General features: G+C 34.5%; 1 protein-coding gene across 8 annotated transcripts in view; it reads right to left on the bottom strand.

Moving 5' to 3' along the window:
• LOC139964553 (cephalotocin receptor 1-like) overlaps positions 1-15,772 on the bottom strand; it is an 82,019-nt gene that overhangs the window by 57,541 nt on the left and 8,706 nt on the right. For 7 of the 8 annotated variants that reach the window (XR_011792011.1, XR_011792010.1, XR_011792009.1 and 4 more), the window contains exon 1: positions 3,622-3,768. The exons of the other annotated variant lie outside the window; for it this stretch is intronic. The gene's annotated coding sequence lies outside the window, so the exon portion shown is untranslated. Of the gene's footprint in view, positions 1-3,621; positions 3,769-15,772 lie in introns of those variants that run through there. 8 annotated transcript variants of the gene reach the window in all.

The raw sequence follows: 15,772 nt of genomic DNA on the forward strand, positions 1-15,772 counted from the left end.
TGATAGAAACATGATATTCATACTGCTCGTACTGACAATATGAGTGCTCTGAAGCAGGACATGACACTACAGTATAGAAAAAATTGTCCCAACTGGGTGGATTTTCATTCCTTTAGAAAAAACAAAACAATGCATGTAACATTTAATCTGTCAATGTTCCGAAGTAACTGTGTTCTTCATAATTGTAGGACGACTTAAGATACAAATTACGTATACACCAGTGAACGACATTACCCAACAATACCTTTATAGTAGCAGACACCCCTCCCCCACCCTCTACCCAAGAGTGATTTACTTATTTTTCAACTCTGAGAAACTGATGTTGTGCTTTTTTCAAGTTGCAGAGATACAAAAACAATAAATCAGGTAAATATTATCAATAAAAAAAGTGGAAAATGGAATGGAATGCATGTGTGCATTATAGCTGTTTCGCGGGAAACTCTCGATCGTTTTAATTAATTACAAAGACGTACCGCTATAAACAATAACAGCTGTAATTATAATGTTGTGATCTAATTATCCATTTCGCTGATTGCATCTACTCATTAGTAACGGTACACCCACAAACAATAGTCTACTCTGCTTTCCTTAAGGGAACCAGCAGGTTAATGTGAGAGGGGGTCGGGGTGGGGGGGGGTCGGAACTTATCGCAGAATTGGGTGTACTGTTCAATATTCGAGACACATCTATATATATCTATATCTATATATATATATATATATTCATAGTAGGGAAATCCAGACAAAATAAAAAAAATGCCTTGAGCGCCCTCAAAGAAGAAAAAAAACCAAGATTTCTGACTTTAAGATTTTGTTGCCTTCACTTGGAATGATCGGGGGTAAGCCCCCCCCCCCCTGTTAATTACCGCTATATGCATCTTAAGATGTAATGGGGAAAAACTATGATCTGTATATGTCACGCACTTTTCCACTCACACTTGCAAGTAAAAGAATAATAAAAAACTTCAGTTTTTTTTCAAGAGTATTATACACGAACCAGTACCAACCGACTGAAGGTGGGTCCGTACCCAGGAGTTTCTACTGGAGGGGAAGGGGAGCGTTAAATAAAGATGTGGACCATTGCATCGAACACTGTCCCGGGAGGGGTCTATTTCTGTACAATTAAGGGTAGTTAGGTGCAAAATTGTGCTTATATTTTACAATCATGTCAATTTGTTTTGTGACAATTTGACGAAGTGTTTACTTCCCACCCCCTCCCCCTACCTCGTTCCTCGAGATCTCCTCTAGCTCGAAATCTTAAACGGTCATGGTAATTAAAATTGCATGAGACATGATAGTATGACATGTCACATGAAAAATTCTACCTATATATGCTCTCCCGGGCGATAGAAAGTGACGAATTTAGTGTGTAAGTCAATGGAGCAATTAATTTTGTTACGGTATCTGAATACGTCAAGAGTCAACTATACTGGTGTGAATATATTCCAGCATAAGATCTGACATACTATAGTTAAACAAAACTAAAACAACTTTACAAGGAATTCATTCTGTATGTTTTTGGGTCCTAAACGTACTATAATTTCCTTTGGCATGTCAATTGCGTTAGTACACTATCGTGGTAGACGTTGCGCCTGTTCGGAAATAGCTATATGTGACTTCTATCGATATATATAAAATACCTAGAATCCGGCATAGACACGTCTGCAACCTCCCACGCTAAATGTTACATTCCAATTATCTACAAACGTTTTGAACTGACTAAACGTTAAACATAGCACTACTTATAAGAATACTTTCCAATGAAAAAAGTCCAATACATAAGATATAATGTATCTACATGTCTGTTCTTCCCTCTCGACACCATTAACGGTCGTGTTTATTCTTAGAACAAAAAGATACTTAATGACAGTTAATCAACGTGTTTTTTATGATCTTATTTTACGGGTAACAGTTAAAAATAGTTGTTATTGTCTCTAAATGCATAAACATCTCCATTTACAAGTTAAACTTAGTCCCCATTGTAGTGCAATTATCTGTTATGAATAAATAAAAAACAATTACTTCAGTCTTCAAATAGCGGAGGATTCTCTCGAAACTGTAAAAATGAAACATCCTTTGCATGACTTAGATCAGAAGTACTCTGACAACTTTCCTTGAAACTGCAATTTTTTAAGATTTGTAGTTTTCACATTATTTTACACATTTCATGTTACAAATTTCAATTTTTAGTAATATTTTCCGATTTCTTGTAGCTCTCAATTTTCTTATCAGTCGTTCGCATATTAGTTCATGTACTCACACACATTCTTTACAAACTTATAATTGTAGATCCCGTTTCCTCTGTTGTTGCAGTTCACATTTATATGTATTCACAATTCCCCTGCTACTATAGTTCACAGATATGTATTCACATTTGTCCATGTAACTGTAGTTCACATATTAGCACATGACGTCACATTTCTTTTGTGTCTGTAAATAACTTTGCCCTGCTACTACAGTTCACATATATATGCATTCACATTTCCTTTGTGCATGTAGACCACTCTCTCCTGCTACTGCTAGTTCACATTTACATTTCCCCTGTTACTGCAGTTCACATATATGTATTCAAATTCCCTTGCTCCTGTAGTTCACATCATATAAAGGTATTCACTCTTTCCACGATACTATCGTTCACATACTAATGCATACACTCACATTATTATTTCTACTGCTACTGTTGTTCTTATGTTAATGTAGTCACATATTTTCCCCCTGTAGTAACCTTATAGTATACATATTAATGCATTTAGGCCTAATCACATTCCTTTGTACACTATTGTTCTTAATTTTCCTGTTACTGTATAGGTCTCATGTAAATGCATCAACTTTACATTGTTAGTGTAGTTAACGTGTAAAGATATTAGTTTACGCTTCCCTTGTGACTGTACATGCACTTCATATATACAATGTATTCTCATTATCTTTGAATTTCGCATTAACCCCTTGAACAACCTCATGTGCAAGGCAAAAATTAATTAACCGAACAAATTACACAAGCATGACTTTCTATAATCCCAACACCCCCCAGCCCCAACCCCCCCCCCAAAAAAAAATCAACAAAATAAATAGGTTCTCGAAATTATTTAGTATTGATGATTTTCTTTTTCTTTGATGAATGACTTTAGGAGAAATATTACTTCTCTGAATCACATAGCCGTAGTATAGCAGGAATCTATGTGCTTTATTGAAGTATTTACCAATGTATATTATATTATTTCTTGTATTATATTATATGATTGTTGTATATTTAATGAGAAAAAAACTGCGGTTATTGTTTGATAGGTATCCTGGTACCTTAAATTCTGGGATTAAGCTTCGTCTTTAGAGAGACAAAAGATACAAATCAAACAGTTTTTAATTAAGATTTTAACTAATTAATGAGCTTCTTTTTTCCCTTTAAATGACCCATATCAAATTATGTTCTAGGAGCCACTTAACGCGTTGTATAAAATATACAATGTTGTTTCAATAAACATGAAACATCAAACGTAGAATTACCTACTTGGATATATAAATGTATAATCCATCAAATTATTTATCATTTCTTTTAAAAAATTCAAAGAAGATAAAAAGAAAAGAAAACATTGTCAAACAAAAAGACAGAATCTGCAATACTTACCAGTAAAATATCCTCATTTGATCTTTCCCACAAACAATGTCCTGAACGGCGTTCCAAACGTGAAAATAACAAAGCACACAGACACACACAAACAAGTTCAAATGTTCCTTCCAGTCAATCATTTCAACGTCTGCGTCAGAAAAACGTTCAGAGCACAAATATAAACTGATGATAGAATTAGCGCCCTCTATTTAATAAAGCTTACAGTTCAAATCGGGTGGAAATGTACACAAACCTTGTCAAATTAGCTCGAGCACTTTCATCAGTTGTAAACCATCACCTGACATATTCAATTGTCATTCGAATTGTCAATGTTTAAACTGAAAAAGGTGGAGCACTTGCAATATGTCTGAGCGAAATTTTAATGAGTACTCACCGATCGTGTTAAATTTATAAGTATCTATAATTACATATATATATATATATATATATATATATTTAATTGAAATCGTAATGAGTTGGAAAATCAAGAACAGTGAAAAAACTTCCAGCCTCCACCGGGATTCGAACCCGGGCCTCCCGCTTTATATGCGGACACCCTAATCACTAGGCTATGGACGCTGATTGTATGTCCAGAGGTTCGAAACCGGTAAGGAAGGTCGTAATTCCACTGTAGGCGTTTGTCACCTGTATCGAACAATACTAGTTCTGTTTTTGATGACATATTTTGCCTTACTCTAGAGATCAAACATGATTCTAACCAACTCGAAGTCATTTGTGATTCCTAAAACCGGATCTCGAAAGACATACTTTGAACAGACTTTATGTTAGTGAAATGGAGGTAAGCGACAAAGCCAAATGAATATATATATAATTGAAATCGTAATGAGTTGGAAAATCAAGAACAGTGAAAAAACTTCCAGCCTCCACCGGGATTCGAACCCGAGCCTCCCGCTTTATATGCGGACACCCTAACCACTAGGCTATGGACGCTGATTGTATGTCCAGAGGTTCGAAACCCGGTAAGGACTATGTTCAGACTTATACCCATAGTTCAAGGAAAGTAGAACAGTTACTAAAACTGTGAGGCATTAGACACATGAACTCGGTTACTAAAGGCCCGGTCACACTACAGCGATATTTTATCGGAGTACGGTCCGATTTTTCCGATTTTAGGCCGAAGAGTGAGGTTTGTAGTAGTGAATGTAATGAATGCAGTGGAATATTCGAATACCTACTCCAAATCTGAAGGGTTCTGGAACGGACTACATTCTAAAGTGACGTCACATCGAAAAACGATAAAAATCGGAAGAGAAATCGGATAGCTATCCGATAAAAGGAAACGGAGTCAATATCAAAAGTTAGGAGAGGGCTATTCCACATCGGAATGGCTCAACAGATAGCAAATCAGGTCCTTTATCACTGTGGCTAGAAGACCCGAACGAAAAACTGGCTGTTTCGATTCCTCCGGGAAAATTGGATAGTATTCCGATAAAAAATCGGTATAGTGTGACCGGGCCTTAATAATGGTACAGCCCCATTATTTCCTCCATATTAGTTCGTGGAAGAGGTTAGAAGGACCAAAGGGCAAGTGACACCATGAACTTAAAAGATTGACCTTTGACATCGAGATTCTATTACCGATCTTACTTTTGTTTCATATAAAAGGGTCGTCAAGCGGTTATTATAATGTACGAGACAGGACAGACATCAATTCAACTTAGGTCAATCATGGGTCAATCGACGTCACAATGAATACCACCGGGGTATCCACACAAGACTTCGTTATTTCTACTTCAAAAACATTCCAATTTAAATCGATCAACATCAACCTAGATCGATACCGAGGTGTATACCGATTAAAATAACTAATATCCATTTACAGTCCACTAAGAAAAACCGTAGTTTTAGACCAAGGAAATGTTCTCCTAGTTATTTTATCAACCCTACATATAAAAAAAAGGAATTATCTCTTGCCAAATATAACGTCAAACTCTGAATAAGAAGACATCTTTTAATACTATTTAAATAACATTACGAAGATCTTATACCAAGACATAATAATGTAACTGTTACGGTAGTTCGTCGGTTGAACAAACATTTACCTTATGGGGTTAATTAAACAATTAGCCTGCATTAAGTATTCTTAAACATGTTTTGAAACGGATCTCACAGGTTCCCATCAAAAAGTTTGTCTAGAATAGAAAGTATTAGATTTGTGGGGGCGTAGCGATTAGCAACTTACTGTTTCGTCAAACCGTTTGACCCGATTTTCATGTCTTCTTTTAGATAATTAATGAAAGTAGGCAAAGTAAACACATACGAGTGTAGAGAGGTATCATTCACGTATTTTTTCAATATCCATGACACAGGACATGTTTAAGCAGCTTCGCGGTTGTGTTTATTATATTTGAATTGCTACCCTAAAGTGCCTCCATAACCCCATGAACTCGTTTTTCTCGCTCAATTGGTTCATCAATTGTTCCATATACGAGTATTATTTACGTACTTCATATTGCCTGCTCTCTCCCCCTCCCCCCTCCACCCACCCACATCGACCTAATAGTCTAAACAACTTCCAGTAATTAGCATAATCTATTGTGAACAACGATACGTCTTAAATAAGTCATTTATGTAAACATTGTGATTGTGGCCTGTAACATGTACAATGAAAGTGCTTCTTCATCCATTACAAATTAGATAATAAAACAGTGATAAACACTAGTTGTAGTTAGTCTAAGCGTAATCGTACTACAAACGCTTTGTTGGTTTAATATATCGCGTTGAGGACGTTTTTGTGTTTTTGCATAAATTAGAAGATACTTCTTCTATTATCACAATAAAATCCATTACGGTTCATCCACATACGATAACCATTGACGCTCACTCTAAAGAAATTAAACTACATTGGAAAACGAAAACGGTTGTTATTTTGTTGCATTAATTGGTTGACGCTATAATGTGTGTTACTAATTAGCATATATGCAAATGATTAACACCGTAGGCAAATTTAATTGTTTTGTATATGCTCGTCCCAAAAGAGAAAATTCGGTTTATTTTAATACCTATAATCTCTAACATGTTTGCATTGATGGACGCTAATGTTTGTTCCTAATTACCATATATGCAAATAATTATCATAAATTCAGTAAAATACTATAATCAAGAAATGTACAACACCGTATGCTAATTTAACTGTTTTCTATATGCTCTTCCCAAAATGGAGAAAATTCGGTTAATTTTAATACCGATAATCTCAAACATCATGTTAAAGGCTAACGAGTAAACAACAGATCTACAGGTCTCGTTGCCGATATCGCACAATCGTAGAATTACCTCAGTGGTTTGAATTTCTACGAAATAACTTCTCTTGCATCGTATATATATTTCGATCACTTCAAACTGTTCGGGCTGTTTTTTTTTTTTTGTTCTTTCTTCCTTTCTCTCTTCTCCAGTCCTTTTTTTTGCGATAAATATGTTGGGGTCTGTGTTTATTTGTTTTTCTTGTTGGTTAAGCCCCCTAGAGGGTGGAATCAAGAACTTATACTCTTAACGGGAGAGTCATTCCGTCCGAGAAGTTTAATGAAATTTGAAGGAGTTTGAAATGAGGCCTCATCAGAATATATCTGGTTACAGTTTCCCCTCTAGCCAGGGTGGCTGCTGCTGGGGATATAAATCACAATTTTCAGAACCCATACTGCACAACGCTATAGTAGTAGCCACAACCACCAACCATATTTTGGGACTGGAGAACTATCTCAAGTGAAATATCGATTCTGTTTTTTTTTTTTTTTTTCTTCCCTTATCGTTCTTTCTTTTTTCTGTTATTACTTGTTTTGGAAGTTCACAAAATTTTAGTAGGTTAGAAAAACAATATCTTTATTTTGATCAGCGTATTTATACCATTAACAGGAAAGATTAATTTAAAATGGATGAAGAAAATCAAATCAATTGGGCTCTACCGAAACGATTCTGACACATTTAGAAATGTTGACCCCATTAGTTTTAATAGGATAGGAATTAGTATATTAATCTTAACATGGGGCTGACTATATACAGTATCTGCGAAGTTGCTAGAGAGACCAAACATGCGCATTACACCTTTCGGGAACGTGTACAAGATTGTTAATGGTTAACGGATGATCGTTAGGCGTGAAAGTACTATTAAATGATATATTGAAATAGAATAAACGAGGTTTGATATCAATATTCATTATATGCAATTATCGTCAAAATGTATGAATCATTAGGTGTGAAAACACCATTAAACCATACATAGAAAAAAAGGATAACCGAGTTCTGATATCCATATTCATTGTATGCAAATATCGTCATAATTTATGGATCGTTAGGCGTGAAAGTACTATTAAACGATACATAGAAATAGAACAAACGAGGTCTCATATCAATATTCATTATATGCAAATATCGTCATAATTTAAAAATCGTTAGATGTCAAAAAAACAATTAAAAGATACATAGAAAAAAGATAAGCGAAGTCTGATATCCATATTTATTATATTGTATGCAAATATCGTCATAATTTATGGATCGTTAGGCGTGAAAGTACTATTTAACGATACATTGAAAAAGGGTAAGTGAGGTCTGATATACATAATCGTTATATGCAAGATATCGTCATAATTTATCTACAAAAGTATGTGTAATCCAAATTAGAAAATGAGACACAGTGTGACTCTCTTGCTCGTCTGCAATTTAAAAATATTTACAGAATTCTGGTCAGAAGTTTATATTACTTTTGAATCTATTAGCAAAGTCCACGTAAATGTGTTTACCTAATGAATATTAAATAGCAAGTACATGACCGTAGTGCTTACATATATAGTTTTCACATATGTTTAATATTTGAAAGGAGATATATAGTCTACTTAGGCTTAGAGACTATCTAATTTGCGATTATAACTAAGGTGAGTGGTGTGACTGTAATACAAAATTTGAAGTTTGTACTAAATAGGTTATGCAACCTCCCATTCCACTAATATCGTTGCCGCAATACACCGTACAAAAAATACTATAGACCAAGACATAACACCTTTTAATATTACACTTACTATAAAAAGAATATATAAAAGAGAACAAGAATATACACTGTTCACTCACATCTCTGTGGCAGTCAATACACGAGTCATCTTGCATATAATGATATAAGAGGAAATTATTTAAGAAGTAAAACCAAGTGTGACGTACGTTTGGAAGAAACTTATATATCTCTATAGTCATATTTTGAAAGTAAGAATTCAAAATTAAATTTTCTTAAAGACGAATAAAATTTGAAAATAAAAAATTATCTCGCGACGGAGGGGTCAGTGTTCTCTTAAGCAGAAACCTGACTACCACCGGATCGGTTACAAGTTCCTTAACATTGACAAAGAAAATCATCAAGAAGTGTTTACATATTTTTTTTTCTCTTCACATCCGATATACCCATCTTTAATTAAATCAGCAAAACAAGATAATATTTTTACAAGGAAAAGAAAATACGAATTATTTACAAAGATGACATTAGAGGAAAGTGTAAGTTGAACTTTAAACCAAAAGAAATACAATACGGTGAGTGACCTGCTAATGTATAACACAAGTTACGAGCAACGAATGTCATTATCTTAAAATATCTAAATATATATATTATATAAAATATCTATATAAATATATATATATATATATATATATATATAATACTCGTTGATAATAGCTTTATGGGCTCCGTTCAGTAAATAATCATTAGATCTGACTCAAAGGAATTTGAAAAATAACTCTCCTTAAAACAAAGGAAAAAATATGTTCACTGGACATTTCAAACGCCATAATGACCATATTCTCTGAGAAATTATCAGCTAATTAGCGTTACAAATTCAGTCAGTCTGAACAACGAAAATAAAATTTGTTTCAATGTTTGCAAAAATATTGCAGTAATATTACCACGTTAACTTTTGGTTGTTGTTGTAATTCTAGCGTCTCTCATGTGTGTTTTAATCTGAAGAAAGCCACAGAACCACAAACCCTCTTGAAAACTGTTTCACCCTATTTGTATCGTCGAACCTATAGAGCGTGTCAGTTCAGTTGGTTGAAACTATTTTGCTCACCCACACACACACACAAACATACAATTTTTATCATGCCACCAAAAATGGCTGTCCATCCCAAGTTCATGTGCTACCCCACTAATGCACAGTAAGCCACTAAGTACCACAAAGGGTTTGAGGTGGGTACCAATGTAAGTACCAATTTTGCCAAAATTATCAACGAAGTACAATATCAATTCATATCCCCAGTTCCTGTACAGGGGTGAGACACCGTACACTTAGTAAGTTAGACTACTAAATTTCCACACATACGTCTTCAGCCGATTGCATGATATTATGTTAGCCTATACCGGCTAACTAACAAGTATAGAGCGACATAGTTTCACCGTCTTCTTATAAATAGGAATTCTGCGAACAGGAAATACCATGTCTTATCCAATGCATATAACAGGGATGAAAAACCTTGTTCATTCGACACGTTCAAGTGTGTGGTAAATGTATCTGCAGTGCTGGTTCAGAAACAGCGTAACTCATAGGTGGCATATTATATACTGACAGTTTTCGTTACTCCATACAACGCCGTGTCTGGGAAACAACTTAAATTCTGAAGTGTCACCTTTAAAGAAACATCATGGTTTGTTGTGCTTTAAACGTGTCAGCAATGCCCACAAATGGTGGCTCCAAGATTTACTCCTTCAATGTACCGGCTATTGTACCCTAAATGTGGCGTCATATTAACCACATTCCTTACTTTTAAACCCGAACCGTTCTATGTCCAACAACATACCACAGTGTCAAACCTCATGAGAATGAAATTAACCTTATTTGTCATGTATTTTTTTTGGGGGGGGGGGTGGGGTACATGCCCACTTTGAGCGTTTTGATCACATTGGTTAAAGGCCAAAAAACAAACTACATTATGTTGCAATTCCTTTACAATAATGTTCAGTTTACGTACGTGTTATTATCATAAGCGTTCCGCGTTACCTCCGTATGTTTCACATGTTACGGAGTTTAGAATATATCGCTAGGATATGTTGCTTGATTGATAACCCAATAATGAGCCTTTGAATAAATTTATTTCGGAGCATCACGTTTTCTTGTGATTTCCTTAATACCGTTTATGAAACACGTAACCTTGGCATCGATTGCATTGAATAACAATTTTTCTATGTTGCCAAGTTCGAGGTTGTACTTCCTACAAAAAAAAAATGTTTGACGGACTTATTTAAGTAACTGATACCGTGAGTGGTCAACTCCAAAAAAAAAAAAAGATTGTTCATCTCAATATGCACCTTCCGCGTATTAAAATAACACTCGATACGCTTTACTGTCAGTATAGGACTGGAATGGCGTCTATTGGGTAAAATAACTTTTTTTTTTGAAAACATACAATTTCATATCTACAGTTTTTGAACCTGCAGGCTAAATGAAGCAAACTCGTAAAAACGACGTTATTACATAAAACATATCTATTTTTTTATCTTTGTGGGAGTCATTGACGTAGGACTTGAACCATGAATATATACCGGGTGTTAGGTTACAGTTTAGGCTCCAGTGCAGGGTAGTAGGCAAACTCACTTATCAACGAGTGACGATACTAGAGTTCAGTTATACATCATTACATGTCTTCGATACATTTGTCATGTTTTTACAAGTGTCGTTTTGATTTACATACCTTTACATATTAGTGTACTAAATACAACGTAATTTCCACATCCAGGCCCTTATGGTAGGTACTGATTTAAGTTACGACTCGAAGCGACGTAGACGTTTAAGGAAACTCCGAGGTTTCTTTTGGCGATCCAGAGGAAGTAAGTTCAATTCCAGGATTGTGGTCGAAGGTAACAGGCGTTGAAATCCTGATTCCAATCTGAGTGGCGGGATGGCGTGGGTAGGAGTGGTGAGAGGGGTGTGGGGTAGAGGCTGTTACGACGTAGAGGCGGTGGGGGGGGGGTGCGGGATAGAGGAGGGATCGCACTTTTAAAAAATCATTCTTTCTCGAGATGACGATAATTTGTATTAATTATGAACTCGAATTTTTTTGAAAGAACACGCTTATTTGTTTTTGTATTGTTAATATTATTATTTATTGTTTGAAAGTAATGTGTATACTTCCTTATTAATTCTATAAATTACTGTCATTGAATACGTGCCATTAGGTGATGGGGGAGGGGAGAAGGGGGAGCGATTTCCGAGGAAGTACACAAACATCATGACCATTGACTTCCGCAGAAATATCTATCAAGAGGGGAGAGGAGAGGCAAACAAACTTCGGGTTATGATAACCAGTTCACGAACCCTTGTCAGGCGCTCCTACAGAGGGGTCTGGGGTACATACGTCCCCCTTTCAACCCCCTCCCCAACAAAAAATTTAAAAGCTGTATAGCACAACCTTGCATTTAGACCTATTATTACAGACCTTATTTGAGCCTAAATATGCCTCAGAATACACTATTTCACTTTAAAAAAATCTTTCTGAAGGCCGAGATTCCCCGACCAGTCGACGTGAGAATGGGAGTCGGCCTCAACGACCTCAGGTCCATACCCCTCCTTTGTGATAATCATGGATCCACCCCATGGCGGTTCTTCTTCTTTGAGTATATTGTAAGTTTTTCCCCGAATTCAAATGGTTTGATAACAACTTTCTGGTATAATTCGTTGCAATTATTAATAATTGTCCTCACTAAGGTGGAAAATGTGTTTATATCGCGTGATATTTCAAAACATCTTAAGTTGTTCATTAAAACTTACGGCAACCTAATATCGGTTGAATGAACTTCTCTTTATAGAAACACCGTTGTAGGGAATTGCGCAACGTTGGAGATTTTTTAGCCTTTCCGCCTTTTAGCACTTCGATTTATTATATTTGCATACTTTTAATTAATGATACCACAAAGCGTATTTTGCATATATTAAAAATCTTTCCTGCAGCTATAAACGGCAAGGAATTTAAGTAGAAACTTGAGGTCTGCATTATTTAAAAAAAACCTTCAGGCTATTTAAAGCAAGGATTTTATTTAAATTTCGATATGAATTTATAGAATTGTGTTTAGGTATATACACTCGTTTGCTTTTGACACTTTAATTTTAAGACTATAGTCTACAAATGGTTATGAAACTTTAACAGGGTTTACGAGTGGGTGTTTGTGCATCTGTGTTTACATATTTTAAATTAAAAAAAAACACTTAATATATCATTCTCTATAAACTTATGACCTCTTATTTAAAATTCTTAAGACGTTCCATCAGGATAATTGCCTTCTCGGAGGATGCAGACAAATTTGTGGTATAGATTGATTTAAGAGCGTCTTTACTTTAATAAAGAAATGGAAGAACAAAATGCCGATTACCAACCGATTGATGTTAATTAGAAAATAATCAATATTAAGAACAACGGACAAATCCTTGTTATAAGCTTAAAGAGAAACAAAACAGAGATATGTATTTGAAGAGAAGTTGAATTTGGACTAGATAAACATCTCCTGGAGAATGAAGGCACAATATTCTTGCACCACCATTTATATATATACTAAGATTTGTCAGGAGGTGTTAAATCAACCTGTTAATTCTATAATTTAAAGGTATATGCTAGTGCTACACAATGAGATACTTAAATGAAACAGTTAAATATTCTACACTGTTAGTTAAGACCCCCATCCTAACTTGATTTATATGCTCGTTTTAATGTAAACTATTTTTAACCATAATAAATCCTTCCTTAGTTCAAGACTCGCGGATAAATTGGTCGTCTGTCATAAGGGCATATTTGAAATTCAAGATGTGTTTATCATAAACAATTTCTCTCCGTATGTTACAGATGTGATGTGGGAATCCTTTCAACTCAGTTACGTCACAAATTAAATATTCAATGCTTTCTAATAATGGTTTAAAGAAAATCATTATTATCCTAAACAGTGTTAACCACTTTATTTATTATAAAATGCTCAAGTTAATTGGGAATATCATTTACAAATATCTGGTGCCTGTATTTGACAATTGATTCATGGTAATGAATTATTTACGCTCACATTAAATGAAGTGTGGAGAATAATATAGTATTTAAAGCGATTACATTTGGGGGGGGGGTCTTATTTTTTAAAAGAATATAAAGACTTTTATTATATTTATTTATTTTAGGGATATATTGTAATCATGTATTAGCAGGCCCTCAAGTTGTTATAAGCTATAAAAGTGTACGGTGAAAGAGCAAGGAGTCACAACATATGGAGAGACGGAATGACATACAAAAAATTTATTTCAAGCACTTTTTCACCGATTTCTGGTTGGGGAGGGGGGGGGGGTAAGGGTGCAGGTTGGTATGTAAAGGATGGAGGGTAGAGGGTATACGGCGGATGACGGAAGGTAGATGGCGGGTGGAGGAGAACGGCGGGTGAAGCGTGATAGTGGATGGAGGAGGATGTTATTTAATGTTCAGCAGTGGTTATTTAGCAGATGTTCCGTCTCAACCTCTCAAAGTATGAATATTCATAGATGCATTAACTTTTGCTTTTATATCAGTTTGTGTAGTAACTTAAGTTTTGACATCAATTAAAAAATTCTTATTTCTGTTTCTTTCATTTGCTACCATCTGCACTCTTGCATAATGCGGAACCCCGTATACACGTATATAAATCGTATACATAATGTAATATCAAATACAGAGGTGTGACGTCACACTATGTAACTGAATAACACGTTTTAGTCTGTAACTATCAAAATCTGACCAACTCAATAACAAAGAAAAAAGATGTATAATGAAAACAGAAAACTTTTTTGTGTTACCCTGAAAGAAAGATTAATCACTTTTCGTGAAAGTAATATTCGCCGACAGCAAAATGTGGTGACAAGTGGTATGATAATCAATGAGGTCTTAATTAATGTATTTTTGGTTTTATTGTTTGTTTTTTTTTAAAGCAGTTCATGGTTACATGGAAAACTAATCAATTTTACGAGCATTCGCTGTATACACGACGCCTTTCCAGGTAAACCTTCCCATCTTAAAGTTTCACACACAAGAAGAAAAAAGTACGTGCCTTATCTATGCAATGCTAATTGCTGTAATACTGTTGCACGTTTATATACATGTATATATATTTATATATAGAAGATGAAACAGTAATAATAATGATATCCCTTATCATGACGTGAATTTTACGGGCTCCTTTTTATACTGATATATAGTTATCAAGACTAGAGAAATTGTAATCAAAGTTTTCTACGAAATAAGTACTACGAACAAAGTAATTTCATTTACATATATTTTTATCTGTATATATATCTATATATAAACATATATATATATATATATATATACATAAATACATATACACACATATTTGTGTGTGTCCGTTAATAACGCTTGACAAAACAGGTTGTTAAGTAGTATTTGCCCGCGTGTTTGATTCGATGAATCAGTTATATTGAAATATGGAAATTCCCGACAAGAGTACCGAACCTAACGAGAACGTATTCAAGCTAAGATAACAGTTGGTCAAGCGAAAGATCCATTCTATAACTCTTCCACACAAGTGAATATAAATCCGAGAATATTTAATGATCTATGCAATCAATTTCATCGCCAATAATTATGTTGTATAAGTATAAGATGCAAACAAAAATAAATAAAACCAGCTTTTCTACGACGGCCTTGTCTTAAGTAATTTCGATCTTACGTTCACTATTTTAAAAACTGAATCTCAACTTTTTCAAGTTAATCAACTGCGCGCATCATTTTTATGTGATTTTAATATTGAGTAGAAGCGAAAACTAGTAACAATAAAAAAAAAAATCAACGCAAAAGACTTCTTCATTTTCACATTAGATTGACATGTTTTAATCTTTACAATTTTGGGTATATGGTTTTATTTTTTTTTAGCCATCAATTATTGTCAAATCTTTTGCCATAATAACAAAATTATATAAAAACATATATATGACAGTAAATAACTGTTTGATTACAAATATTCAATATTCAAAGAGCATAGCACAATTACTAAAAGTGTCTCTGGGGAGATTGTATGATAGAGGTCCTCGATGTTTACCATGATCTAAATGTTTCTCAACTTGTAACAGCAATTTTAATTTATACAAAAATTCGTTTACGTTGGGAATGCTCAAATTTACTTTCTTCTGGAATATATAGTATTTGATATGAAAAATTAAAA

The sequence above is a fragment of the Apostichopus japonicus genome, chromosome 23, assembly GCF_037975245.1.
Source record: "Apostichopus japonicus isolate 1M-3 chromosome 23, ASM3797524v1, whole genome shotgun sequence".
Classification (NCBI taxonomy): domain Eukaryota; kingdom Metazoa; phylum Echinodermata; class Holothuroidea; order Aspidochirotida; family Stichopodidae; genus Apostichopus; species Apostichopus japonicus.